The following is a 12,163-nucleotide window of genomic DNA, read 5'->3' on the forward strand; positions in this document are numbered from 1 at the left end:
CTGTTGTACCCTAATAGGCCTATATTATTACATAACACAGTGTTGCGTGATTCATGCTTTTAAAACATGCAACGAGTGCAAATATGCCCTTTCTACTGGTCACAACAGAACTTTAAACAGCCATAACTTATCCGATTGAAGTGCAACAAACAGTATTCTAAGGAGAGTGTTACTGTCTCATTGCTGGAACGCCTCACAAATAAGAAATTTGATCAATATGATCTTGAAAAGAATGCAGCAATTGAAGTGAGATAGCCCCTTCTGGGAGCATTAAATACTCCTCTTTCCCCGAAAACCATGACAAAACGTGCCTTTTGAGTTCCCGATGCCTTCACGATCGCGTGGGAGGATGGATGTCTTGCATCACCTGCCTAAGTCAAGAGATACATTTCGGGGTATTCTTCGTTTCCCCCTCCCCCTTGGGACACGGCGTGAGAACGCACTTGAAAATGAGAACTCCTTGTGATTTGTCCTGCTGTTTCCTGCTAATTCCTGTTGCGCGGTGCATTCAAGGTATCTCGTGTCAGGTTGAGTCTTTTAGCTCCGGTTGTTTATGCAGACGTTGCCTGTAGAGTATCAATTTCTGAGCCCTTTCAGAATTTTTTTGATTTTTTTTCCCCTTCTGAAACTAAAGTCGATATTTAAAAAAATTTTTTAGATCCTGCACGTTAGGATAATGGGTCTTTGCATTGCAAAGTTTTAAATAAATTTGGGGTTTTTTTTTAGAGTTGATGTATGCTTGCTCTATGATACATGTATCCGAACCTGTAGCTCATCCTAATAGTTTGCGCATAAATTGTGATTGAGCAAATTTATGGTATGAGATACATTTTATTAAGCAAACCGTTCATCCGTGGGCAAAGCTGAACGAAATGTCAATTAGTGAATTCTTTACCAGTTTACATGTACATGGATTCCATTTTATGCATAAATTTTGAGCAAACAAATGTATGTAACTTATTCAGCTTAACAGGTAGATGCATGCCTTACAAATTCATGTACCGGATGTACCTGTGTCAATTGTACAAAACTAAAGAAAGTCTGAATCAAAAGTCATGACCATTTTGTAAATTAACTTCAAATATAATTTATGGACAGACCACGTACCCGGTAGGTCTACATAATAGAAATTCCATAATAAATTTTTATCTGTTTTCCTTATTTTCCTACATGCCCATGTACCATAAGGTCTAGCAAGTACCGGTAGGTAATAATAATTTAGCGCTACTGTAGATAGGCTTGATGTAAACTTAAGAATTGTGTAGACGTGAAAACAACAAAACACAGACATGAGGAAAATTCCTCTATAGATTGATTTTATTGGCGTTTTTATAATTTGTAAAACTATCTGCGAGTCAGGTATTTCAACAGAATTAAAGCAGTTAATTTGTTGTTTTTTCGCCCAGGGGTGTTCCATGAACATACATTTGTACGTTGACATAATTTACACCCTACGTGTATGTACCAGTACATGTTCTTTATTAAATATGAAATAAAAAAAAAATCAATTTTATCGAGGAACTGTACGGTACGTGTTTGCTGCAGAAAATATCTGGTGATTTGCCCTATAATTGTCAACAAACAATATGTCAGGTTTATACAGGTACATTGTAGACCGTACACACTGGGGTCCTGCATCACTGCATCCACACACTCAAATTTCTAAAAGGTCAAATGGGCAATTCTTTGGTAACGGAATTACGGAATTTTGTCACTTTGTCAAGGATTATTCTTTCCCAAGAAAATATGTTCAATGCTAGGCAACTAATCTAAACATGGAAAGGGAGCCAAGACCCAGTAGAATTGATTGACCGCTAAAACAAAAAAAATCCCACAAGATTACCCTTTCAGGGGCGGAGCTTAATATCGGTAACGGAATTACGGACGGAGGACAAGCATATTTGAGTTCTCGCATAAATTAATAAAACTCTCTGAAGTTTTGAAATTTTAAAATTGGACACTACCTGTTATTTGTAGAGTTCAGGGGTGTTGTTAACTACAATGCAGAACAAAGTTGAAAAAATAATCACTCTTTTCATAATTAGCATTTTAATCACGGTAACGGAATTACGCCTGGGCGGTAACGGAATTACGCCATAGGTTTACATGTAATAGGTAAATGCAATACATTAACATTGAATTCAACATAAACTCATCACAATACAAATTTTAGAAGTATGTAAAATGCCACAAGGGGATAGCTCAGTGAAAATAAGCAGATCAAAATGTAAATGTAGGCCTAAACATGTCTGGGCTTCATTTTTTAGGTCAAAGGTCAAGGTCAAATGAAAGCAGTCTGGTGATGGCTGCATTGCCTGTTAGCAATGTATATTTATTTTTTAACGAAAATCAAATTTTACTATGAACAATTGTATTATCGTATTTCACTAGTTGATCGTGGAAAATACAATAAAACTGTACTGGTTGGCATCTCTGAGCAAGGGAAGATGTTAAGTTATGCCAAGTAGAAGTACAAGTACAGTCTGGTACTCAACTTTCATATACTTGTTGTGGAATATATTTTCTCTGGGTACCAGACAACGGCTTTGGCAACATATTTAAAGGGAATGTACATCATTGGCTTTTGCTAAATTTTCAGAAATGAACTATTTGAGGGGTTAGTATACATGTAATAGATCAGATATTGTTACACTGACATGTTTGAAGTTTTGCGTTCGAAAATGCTGGAAAACCAAGAAAAACAAAACTGTTCAAGTAGTCTGGTTCCTTGACTCCACTAAAGGTAAAATGGATCAATTTATAGATGCTGGAAAAGCGGAAGGTAAGGGAACCAGACTAGCTGGCCTGCACCCGTTCATGAACATGTAACAAATGGGTGTAGCAAACAAAATTTGGACTGGAAAGAGTGTAAAGTTGGAGCAGTAGTTGAAAAATAGGTTTTTCCAACGGTGGTCGGCCGACCACCGTTGGAAATGTATACAAAAATATCATTTTTTTGAAAATTACTTCACACCAGGTACCATAATTTTACAGGATGCTTTAGACTGTCATTTACCAACATCCTAGTAAGGTATTTCGTAAAAACTTGGTAGTTTTATTTTCTGATGTTTGCAAATGTTGTATATTCCCTTTAAGCATCCAAACAATTAGCATTTTTTAAATAGTAAAAAAGAAATAGTAAAAGTAAAAAATATCAATGGAACACCTGATTATTTTTAATTGTATAATAGCAATTAAAGAGGGAAATGATTTAACAAGTAATTTAGTATTTAAAGTTATTGTCCAAGGTTTACATGCAAATCTCCTATTTAATATGTCATGTACATGTACATAATCTGGGGGAAGTGTGCATACTTTGTGCATGCGTAATTCCGTTACCGTAATTCCGTTACCGTTTCGTAATTCCGTTACCACTTGGAAAAATGCCAAGAAATTACTATTTTAAAGTTTTTATTTTTCATTTATGTTTATAGTAGGGTCTTTTCTCAACATAAATGATTTGTAGAAAAAAAACAAGAAAATTTGTGAAATAAGTAACTTTTGCCATTTTTTCGGTAACGGAATTACGTGCTAATTTTGACATTTTTAAATGAAGGCCTACACTATATATATATATATATTTAGCTTTTAGATTTTTTTTTAATGACCCCGAGTAATGTTAGTAACTTGTAACATCATAAAATAAATCAAATCTTTTCCCTATAATTCAGAAAGTAATACATACACAAAATTTTATTTTTTTACCAAATCTGAACGTTTTTAATCATAAAATGCAAAAATCACTGTTTTTACCAAAAATATGTATTTTTTTTTAATTTCGTTTTTTGAACTGAATTCCCCATTTAATTGAGGTCTGAAAAAAGTACAAAAAAGGTTTAATATGTAAATATTTATTTTTGACATTTTTTGCTCTCCCATGGAGAATTGCCCAAATCTTTAGAATTATGTGGCATTCCTCAGAATTGAATGGCAAATCATTTTATTTCCAGTGACTGGAGTTAAAATACTTGTATTTGCTTAAATGGCGTCAGCTGAAAAGGGTATTGAACAATGGACATGTGTAGGCCTACAGTATGCACACGTGTGTGTATTTTATACTTATATGGGTGTACAGTACATAGTTATGTATGGCTTCTACAGTGTACAATGTACAATATACATGTACATGTACATGGTTTTTGGCTGACACGAATGTACTTTGAGTTTGTGATATTTGCATGTTTGTTTGTTTGTTTGTTTTTTGGGGGGTTTCATTCATTGATAAACACAAAAGCCTTGTTATAAAATTCGATTAGAAGTATGTTTATCGGATATTTGGCATAAAATAAAATGACTAAAAAAGCTGTCATAATTTTCTTTCTTTCAATTTTCATATAAAATTTCCCTAGTATTCATGAATGTATAATTCTGATTCTTATGGTGTTTGAATCTTTGTTTACAAGCTAGCTCAGGTTCAATTCACGTTATGAATGTGATAGTGCGAACCATCTGTTCGTCCAGTGGTACATGAACAGTGCCATTGTGATGCCTCGTTATTCAGGAGTTAATCACCCCAGGTAATTAACAACAGAGGAGAATTCATAGCGAAGGGATTTGTCCTTCATGGACGTAATTTTATGAGCTCTTCATCGTAAAAGCCGTTTGTGAGCCAGTGAGAACAATCGTCTCAGATTATTGCTGAAAGTTAATGAAACTTACCAAAACAGTGCATAATAATAATAATATCGGAGTCTTACCCGGTATATAGCGCACGTATCTACCAACAATTAGGTAGAAGGCACTGGTAGTTACCGGTATGTCTATTTTTAAAGACAGGTACATGTAAATGAAGTTTATGAGAAATATGAAAGGGGTAATATTTCCTGAATAAATAAAACCTTGGCCAATGTTTTTCAAAATTCTGAACTATATCTGAAAATGAGGCAATGTAAATATATTTCCTTGCACAAATAACAAGAAATACCAATGTGTGCCTTCATTAATTCTATCCTTCAAATGTTTAATCTCAGGGAAGAACTAGACACTAGGCCCATAATTTAAAAAAAAAAGGCAATTCATCGCAAAAGTGAATGTGGCTGGAAAGTGGAAAATCTATGAAATTTCCAGAACTACAAGCATCACAACCTTAAATGTGGTATCAAATAAAAGACGACAACAAGACCTTTTAATCTGAGTGGTGTACCAGTGAGATGGAATATGATGGTCAAATGCAGTATTCCCCCCCCCCAAAAAAAAAAACTTTGGGGGCTAAAATTATGGATTTTCAGTAGTCATTTTGGCATCTTGTTTTCACAAGGAAAATTGAAGTGTTATTGTAAGTTTTTGTTTTTAAGACAGAGACTAAGGTTCATAATCCATGCCAAAAGTTTTTTTGTTAATGTTTTAACCTACATTTTGTGCTTTGACTTCATAGAATAACAGCACAGAGATTTCTTTATAAAAAAAATATAAAAATCCAGGTTTTCCAAAAAATCAAGTCCCCAAAAATGAAAATAGTACAAAAATATTGCAGCCTCTCAAATATTTAGACACCAGAACTCCATGTAATACAAATACATTGTTGTCAAAATCGGAATATTGGTTAGTTGAATATTAATAATGTGAGTATCCCTGAAGTCCCTTGATGCTACTGTTTTGGCTGCACAGATGTTTGTGATTATTTTGGTTCCGCAATTCTGACTGGTGTTGTCCTACATTGAAGCAGAACCTGTTATCGTGTGCAAACATTGTTTTGTTTAATATCTATGCTAATGAAGCAACCAGTTGATTACATTACAACAGTGGTTATGTAACGACTCTTCAAACAGTTCAGAACATGTAATTAAAAGGCCTTGTATTAACTTCTTTAATTTCTTTTGTAAACATTTTACACATATTGTAAATATGCACACTAGATAATAATGCAGCACTAAAGGCCAAAACAAAATGTGTTGATGGTAACGCCCTAAAAATTACCCAGGTACATGTAAACTTGTACATGTACATTTACATGTAGGTTGGGAAATGATTTTATGTTTGTAATTTATTTTGAAGCTGGCACTTTGGCCGCAATCCAGGTAGGCTGCTTTAAAGAGACTTTTTTTCCTTGGCCTAACATACATGTACATGTACAGTGCTGTCAGTATTTTTAGGCCTAAAAAGGTTCCAGTTTTTGGCTTATAATGTACCGGTTGGTTAGCTTTGGATATTACATACCGGTACGTGTATGTATGAATTTATGTAAAATATTTTTTAAATCCAGTACTTCTTTTTCCACAAGCAAAGAAGTCTGTCCATGCGCAGAATACAGAACAGAGGATTGGGGAGGCCCGTTAAATGGTCAAGCATTCAAACCCATCTTGAAAAATTCCAAAATTATTTAAGCCATTATTAGACATTGTTTCATAGTGCAAACAAGCAAAACACAACGAAGAAAAACAGAAATAAAAGTGGTGTAAAGCGTCAGAATATTGGGTACAGAGACATTTGGGGGAAATTTTGCATTTTAGTAAAAAAAATTGTTTCTAAATCACTTATCCGCGGAACTTTACAATAGGCCTACAGTTTTACTGTAACACCAAAGTGAAGCTACAGGTCTGATGCCGTACAATGCTTACAACCATGTACATGTACATGTTGCAGTGCATGTACACGTACATGTACGTGCACGCCAACGTAATTTTCAAAGAGCTACAGAAATTTCTAATCATTTTCCTAATTGTTTAATGGATCGTTCTGACACGTTTGGCTGAAGACTCTTCATACTTTTTAAATTTTACATTATTTTTTTTTTTGGGGGGGGGGGTGGGAGGGGGAAATTATCAGTAACTGTCGGGTTTCAATGTTCATATATTATTTTTCCGTCAGAAAATATGCTCACTAGATTCCCAGATACTCTTGCTATCGTAATGGATGATTGTTTGGTGAAAGTCCAAGGGCTTTATCTATACATCATTACATGGGTGGTTTGTAAAAAAAATGGAGACTAGTTGTTTACATATGTGTATTTGATGTCACTTTTGATATCAACCCTCGCCTGTGAGTTTGTGGTTACACTTTTCTATTTTTAGAGTTTTATGTTTGCTTTTTCATTAAGCACGTTACACACCACACGGCTCTGGAAGCATGTTTGGTTTGAGTATTTATAGCTCCATGGTTGCAAATTAATCTTTCATTCTCAAATAAATGTAATGTGTTACTTGCCGCTCATTTCCCTTTTTGCGAATTGAGCTGAAATTCATTCTTGAAAATAAACATTTGGTACCGGTACATACCGGTATGTATATAGTCACCGAGGCCGTTTGTCACATGGTAATTGGATATGTACGGTACCATGCTAATAATAATTTGCATAAAGGTAGGGCCAAAAAAAAAATAGTTCTGCTTCCGTTTACATGGCATTCGAAAATAAGGTAGGTAGGTATGGAATTTTTTTTTTTTTTTTGGCCAATTTTTGTGTGTGTATATATACATGATCATATGGAGCCATCTGCGTGAAGTCAAGGGTAAAAGGTAGAAATTGATGTTTTTTTGTGCTTTTTTCTCATTTTTTCACGTAAAAAAATTAGGGTAGGGGCTGTCAGAAGAGAGTAGGTAGGGAAACTGGAAGCAGAACTAATTTTTTTTTGGCCTAATGGATACCATTTGCAAAAATTCAAAAAAGATACTGTTAAAAATGTTAAATCATGAAATATCCTACTTGATTGTAACATTGAACAATATGATCATGCATCCTGTGAAATCGTTGCGCCTAGAATGCTGTCATTTGCGAGAAAAGAGGAATAACCGTCATTTCCTCTCGATGGTTAGGACCAAACCATCTCGCTTTCACTGGAAACTCTATGCTTTGCATCCAGAAAAATGAAGATCTATGCATTTTCACGGTTTTCTCAAACAGTGTGAGAACGTTCAACAGGTTATTTCATTAAAACCCTAACCCACCTCACTCCCCCAAAATCCTCCTGGCGGTTTTGGAGGATTCTAGAGGATTGAGGATGAATGGTGATTGAATCAAATAAGTATTCTGGAGGATTGAGGATGAATGGTGATTGAAGCACATGAGGATTCTGGAGGATTGAGGCTGAATGGTGATTGAAGCACAAGAGGATTTTGGAGGATTTTGGAGGATTGAGGATGAATGCATTTTGAGGCAGGACTGTCTGATGATTTTGAAGGATTTGGCGTTGGTTATCCTTCATTTAAACACGAGTGCAAAATTTTGGGTTGAGGAGGATTTTGGAGGATTGACGATGAATGCATTTTGAGGCAGGACTGTCTGACAATTTTGAAAAATTTAGGCGGAGTTAAAAAATTTTGGAGGATTTTGGAGGACTGAGGATGGTTCTTAGCAAAAAGGGCCTAGGGGGTTAGGGTTTTAATGACCTGCAGTGATTGCTGCAGGATTTTGCAGTATTGCGGCAGTGGTGATCACCCCTCCAAGGACCACATTCAAGAAAAACAGAGGATTTTGCAGGATTGAGGCTGCATGCAATTTTTACATGGAGGCAGCTGTGAGGATTTTGCAGGATTAAAGTTGCATCCTAGAAAAAAAATGCCTCCAGAGGGAGTTGGGGTTAACATGCCTAGGCCCTTAAACTTGGAATGTCTTTAACCTCCCCCACGCTGTTTGCAGCACATATTGAAGAAATAAATTTTAATTTATGGAAGTGAACCAGTCCATCAGATATAACGCACGGCCAGTCCAGCATGTAAGCTGGCCTGCGCTTGTTAAACCAGGAACTTCTGATTTCATTAAGATGATAAGATGCCAGCAATCTTGTAAACTGATGAGACCTCAACCGATACAATATTTGCTTTACTGTCCAGTCAAGGTCAGATTATTCCGCTGCAAGAGGTAACCGCTGTGGCGTGACCTGCAGACTTAAGTCCTAGAAATGAAGGTGAAACCAAGCGATGAGACAGAGTCACAAAGCCCTCACATGTACATGTTGTTTACCATTAGCGTCCGTCCAATTTTTAAAATATGCAAACTGAATTCATGTCAGACGTTTAAGCACATCTTGATTGTTAACACATGTTTGTGACAATATGGTCTGAGCGGTCCATCTCTTTCCAACACTACATGTATGCTTGACAGGGACAGTTGGGCCCAACTTATCAAGTCATCACGAAAGTGAATGAATATTACAATATGCCAGGTACATCTGTGGGATTGAACACACAGTTGAGAATTTCTATTCGCCCGAGGACAATGATTTGTGTTTCCCTTTGTCCCTTTAATACTCTTCCCATAGACTATGGAGGAATAAAAACACAAACACATAACCGTACGATCGAGGACCGTTAGAAAAAAAACCTGTTCAACTCTGCCGAATCTTAGCAAATATTTCCCGACGTCAAATCCACTTCGAGTTTGCATTCGTGTGCAGTATGAACCGGCGAAAACTTAATGTAAACGGACACAGTCTACAAAACCTACGAGAGAAATTGTTATCATACATGTATGCCCTTGTGACCAGAAACCATTAGGTTTCATCTTTGCATGATATTTTAAGCCTTCAGTTTTTTCCCCGTCATACTCAATTACATGGTCACTGGATGTGTTGCTCAGATAACACCTTGGTTGCCATGACAATGGGGCTGTATCCCTGGGTGCACTCTGTAGTGTAACTTTATACTGGGGGGGGGGGGGAGATGAGGGGGGGGGCATTTGTATCATCCGGTGAAACGCAGTGTAGGACGAAAGTGGCGACGAAGAACACTGAACAATTTTCTGCCCTATGAGGATTGAATATTCTTTCTCCCGCTGGCTGTGAAATAAATCTTCGATCTGGGAGCCAATAGTGTCGGCTAAGTACTTTAGACTACCGGTAGCACACAGCTTTTGGGAAAGTGTTCATGTTGTGCTGTGAATTGCTATGAAATCGTTGAAATAGTCAAAATCGATCGCCTTTTGGAAATTTTCTGTGATCGGTTTTTACCATGCCCACTCAATAGGTTTCCAGTGGTGTTCGGGTTTACCCTCACAATCATGACAATACCCATTTTACTAATGTACATCATGCATGTACATGTATTGTATGTACAGTACGTAGTTGGACATTTACATAGATCAGAGTTAACTGCAGTTTTCAAGGATAGCCATGCTCACACATGTACAAGATTTTTTATAAACTTGAAGCACAGGCATGCCAACATGCACTGGGATTACCTGGTGCAAAAATAACAACTTCCGTGTAACCTGCAAAAGGAAACATCACCCTTGATTTGCAGGACATTCATTCATGTAACTCTTCCTGAATCTTCCAAAACGCATGAGGGTCGTATTCCATAAATTTGGGTGTTTGGTTTTTTCTTGTCCCTGTGATATCTGAAACGTATATATGTACCGGTATAAGATTTTGTAAATTCAGTACACGTTCAGGAGTGATTATGTAACAAAAAAAGGATCTGCCAAACAAATACAAAATAGTTCGAAATTAATTTTAATGGTACTTGCATGGCACATTATGGGTCAAAATGTCACACTGTGGACCCCACACTTATAATGGAATGACCCATGTGCTAACATGGACAGGCACAGGTCGTATACAAATCTAGCTAAAAGTTTATAGCATCCATGGAGATATTTTATGTTGCCAGGGATACATGTATTTTCGGCCTAACTTCTCCCAGGAAACTTATTGTTAAGTAGGCGTCTAGCCCATTATCGTTTATCGCCTTTGGCCATTGGCAAATTGTAATAGATGGTACCCATTAAAATGCATGTGGGATTCAGTGCACTTGCCTGCCCCATTGTAGCATAGGGATTACTTATAGCTTAAAGGGAACATACATCATTTGCTTTTGCTGTAATTTTCAGAAATGGATGGAATTGGGGGGTTGGAAATATATAGCAAATATAGTTACACTGACTTTTTTGAGGTTTTGGGTTCGAAAATGCTATAAAAACCAAGAAAAACAATCATTTTCCTGTAGTCTGGTTCCCTGACTCCATATAAGAAGAAACAGAGCAGTTTACATACATTGGGGAATTGTAAGGTCAGGGAACCAGTCTACATGTAGCTGGCATGTACCCGTTCATAGGTGTGTAATCGATTGCAAACAAGTGCTATGGTCAATTGGGGCCAGTATTTGAAAAAAAGCCAGTTGATACAAAAATACCGCTTTTCTTGAAAATGACCAAGTATACCAGGTGCCATGATATTACATGATGCTTCACACTGTCATTCACTAACAGTCCAGCAAGGTATTTCAAAATGATTTGGTAGTTTTATTTTTTGATGTTTGCAAATTTTGTATTTTCCCTTAAAGACATATCAGTCAAGATTGATGCACACCCAGTGTTTTCCTTTCTCTATAGTGTGAGCCCAAAATGACCACATTTTGAAGAAAATTACAAAGATAAAATTGTACGGGTCATTCTGTAAATTTTACTTTTCCCAAATACATTTGTACACGTATATCTGACATCTATGATTTTATAATTCTGATGCACTTCTTAATGCAGTCATCCTCCAAGCGTGATTATGAATAGCAAACTACCTACCCAGCAAAAACGAAATTGATTGAAGTCATTCTGAATGTTACTTGAAGGATTAATTACAAAGTACCGAGGTACCGGTACATGACATGTACATGTATGTAACAGGGACAGAAAAAATGTCACAATTTGAATGACACCATTAATTTGAATGACCCATATCTATTTGACATGCTTTTCAAAAACTATTATACTGTAGTCATGATTTAATCCAAATTTTTAAGTCTTGTTTTTATTTCATTTTGAAGGTTTTATACTGTTGATTACATACATGTACATGTGCATACAGTGTACCGTACTTAAACCATGTACCTGAAAAGAATGTTTGTGGAAGACTGATTCAAATTGTTTTTGTGTTTGTCTTGTTCAGTTGCAGTGTGTGTGCTACATGTACTTGTTTTTTCAAAGCCTGTTTTCTCCATTAAGGCTTTTCTAGTTTACTGAACACTGGATGGAATGACGTACCGGTACATAATGTGCATGTACCATACAAAATGCACAACAAGGAGATCCTTAACAAAATTATATCTCATGCTCTTTGGAACTGTCCTTGACCCAGGTTCAAATCCCACGCAGGGTTGGGTTTTTCAGTCCCTAATTCCATAAATTTTCCCTGGAATGTCATTCTGGGAACGTGTGTTTTTCCTTCCACCCCTATTCCCTTTCTCACCTTCTACCGGTACAAGGGATCCCACTAAAAATATTGTTGGAAAAGTTTCA

At 36.4% G+C, this 12,163-nt stretch overlaps 1 protein-coding gene across 2 annotated transcripts in view; it reads left to right on the plus strand.

Moving 5' to 3' along the window:
- LOC119737746 (N-alpha-acetyltransferase 60-like) overlaps window positions 1–12,163 on the plus strand; it is a 28,208-nt gene that overhangs the window by 13,611 nt on the left and 2,434 nt on the right. The gene's annotated exons all lie outside the window — the stretch shown is intronic.

The sequence above is a fragment of the Patiria miniata genome, unplaced genomic scaffold, assembly GCF_015706575.1.
Source record: "Patiria miniata isolate m_02_andy unplaced genomic scaffold, ASM1570657v1 HiC_scaffold_3, whole genome shotgun sequence".
Classification (NCBI taxonomy): Eukaryota; Metazoa; Echinodermata; class Asteroidea; order Valvatida; family Asterinidae; genus Patiria; species Patiria miniata.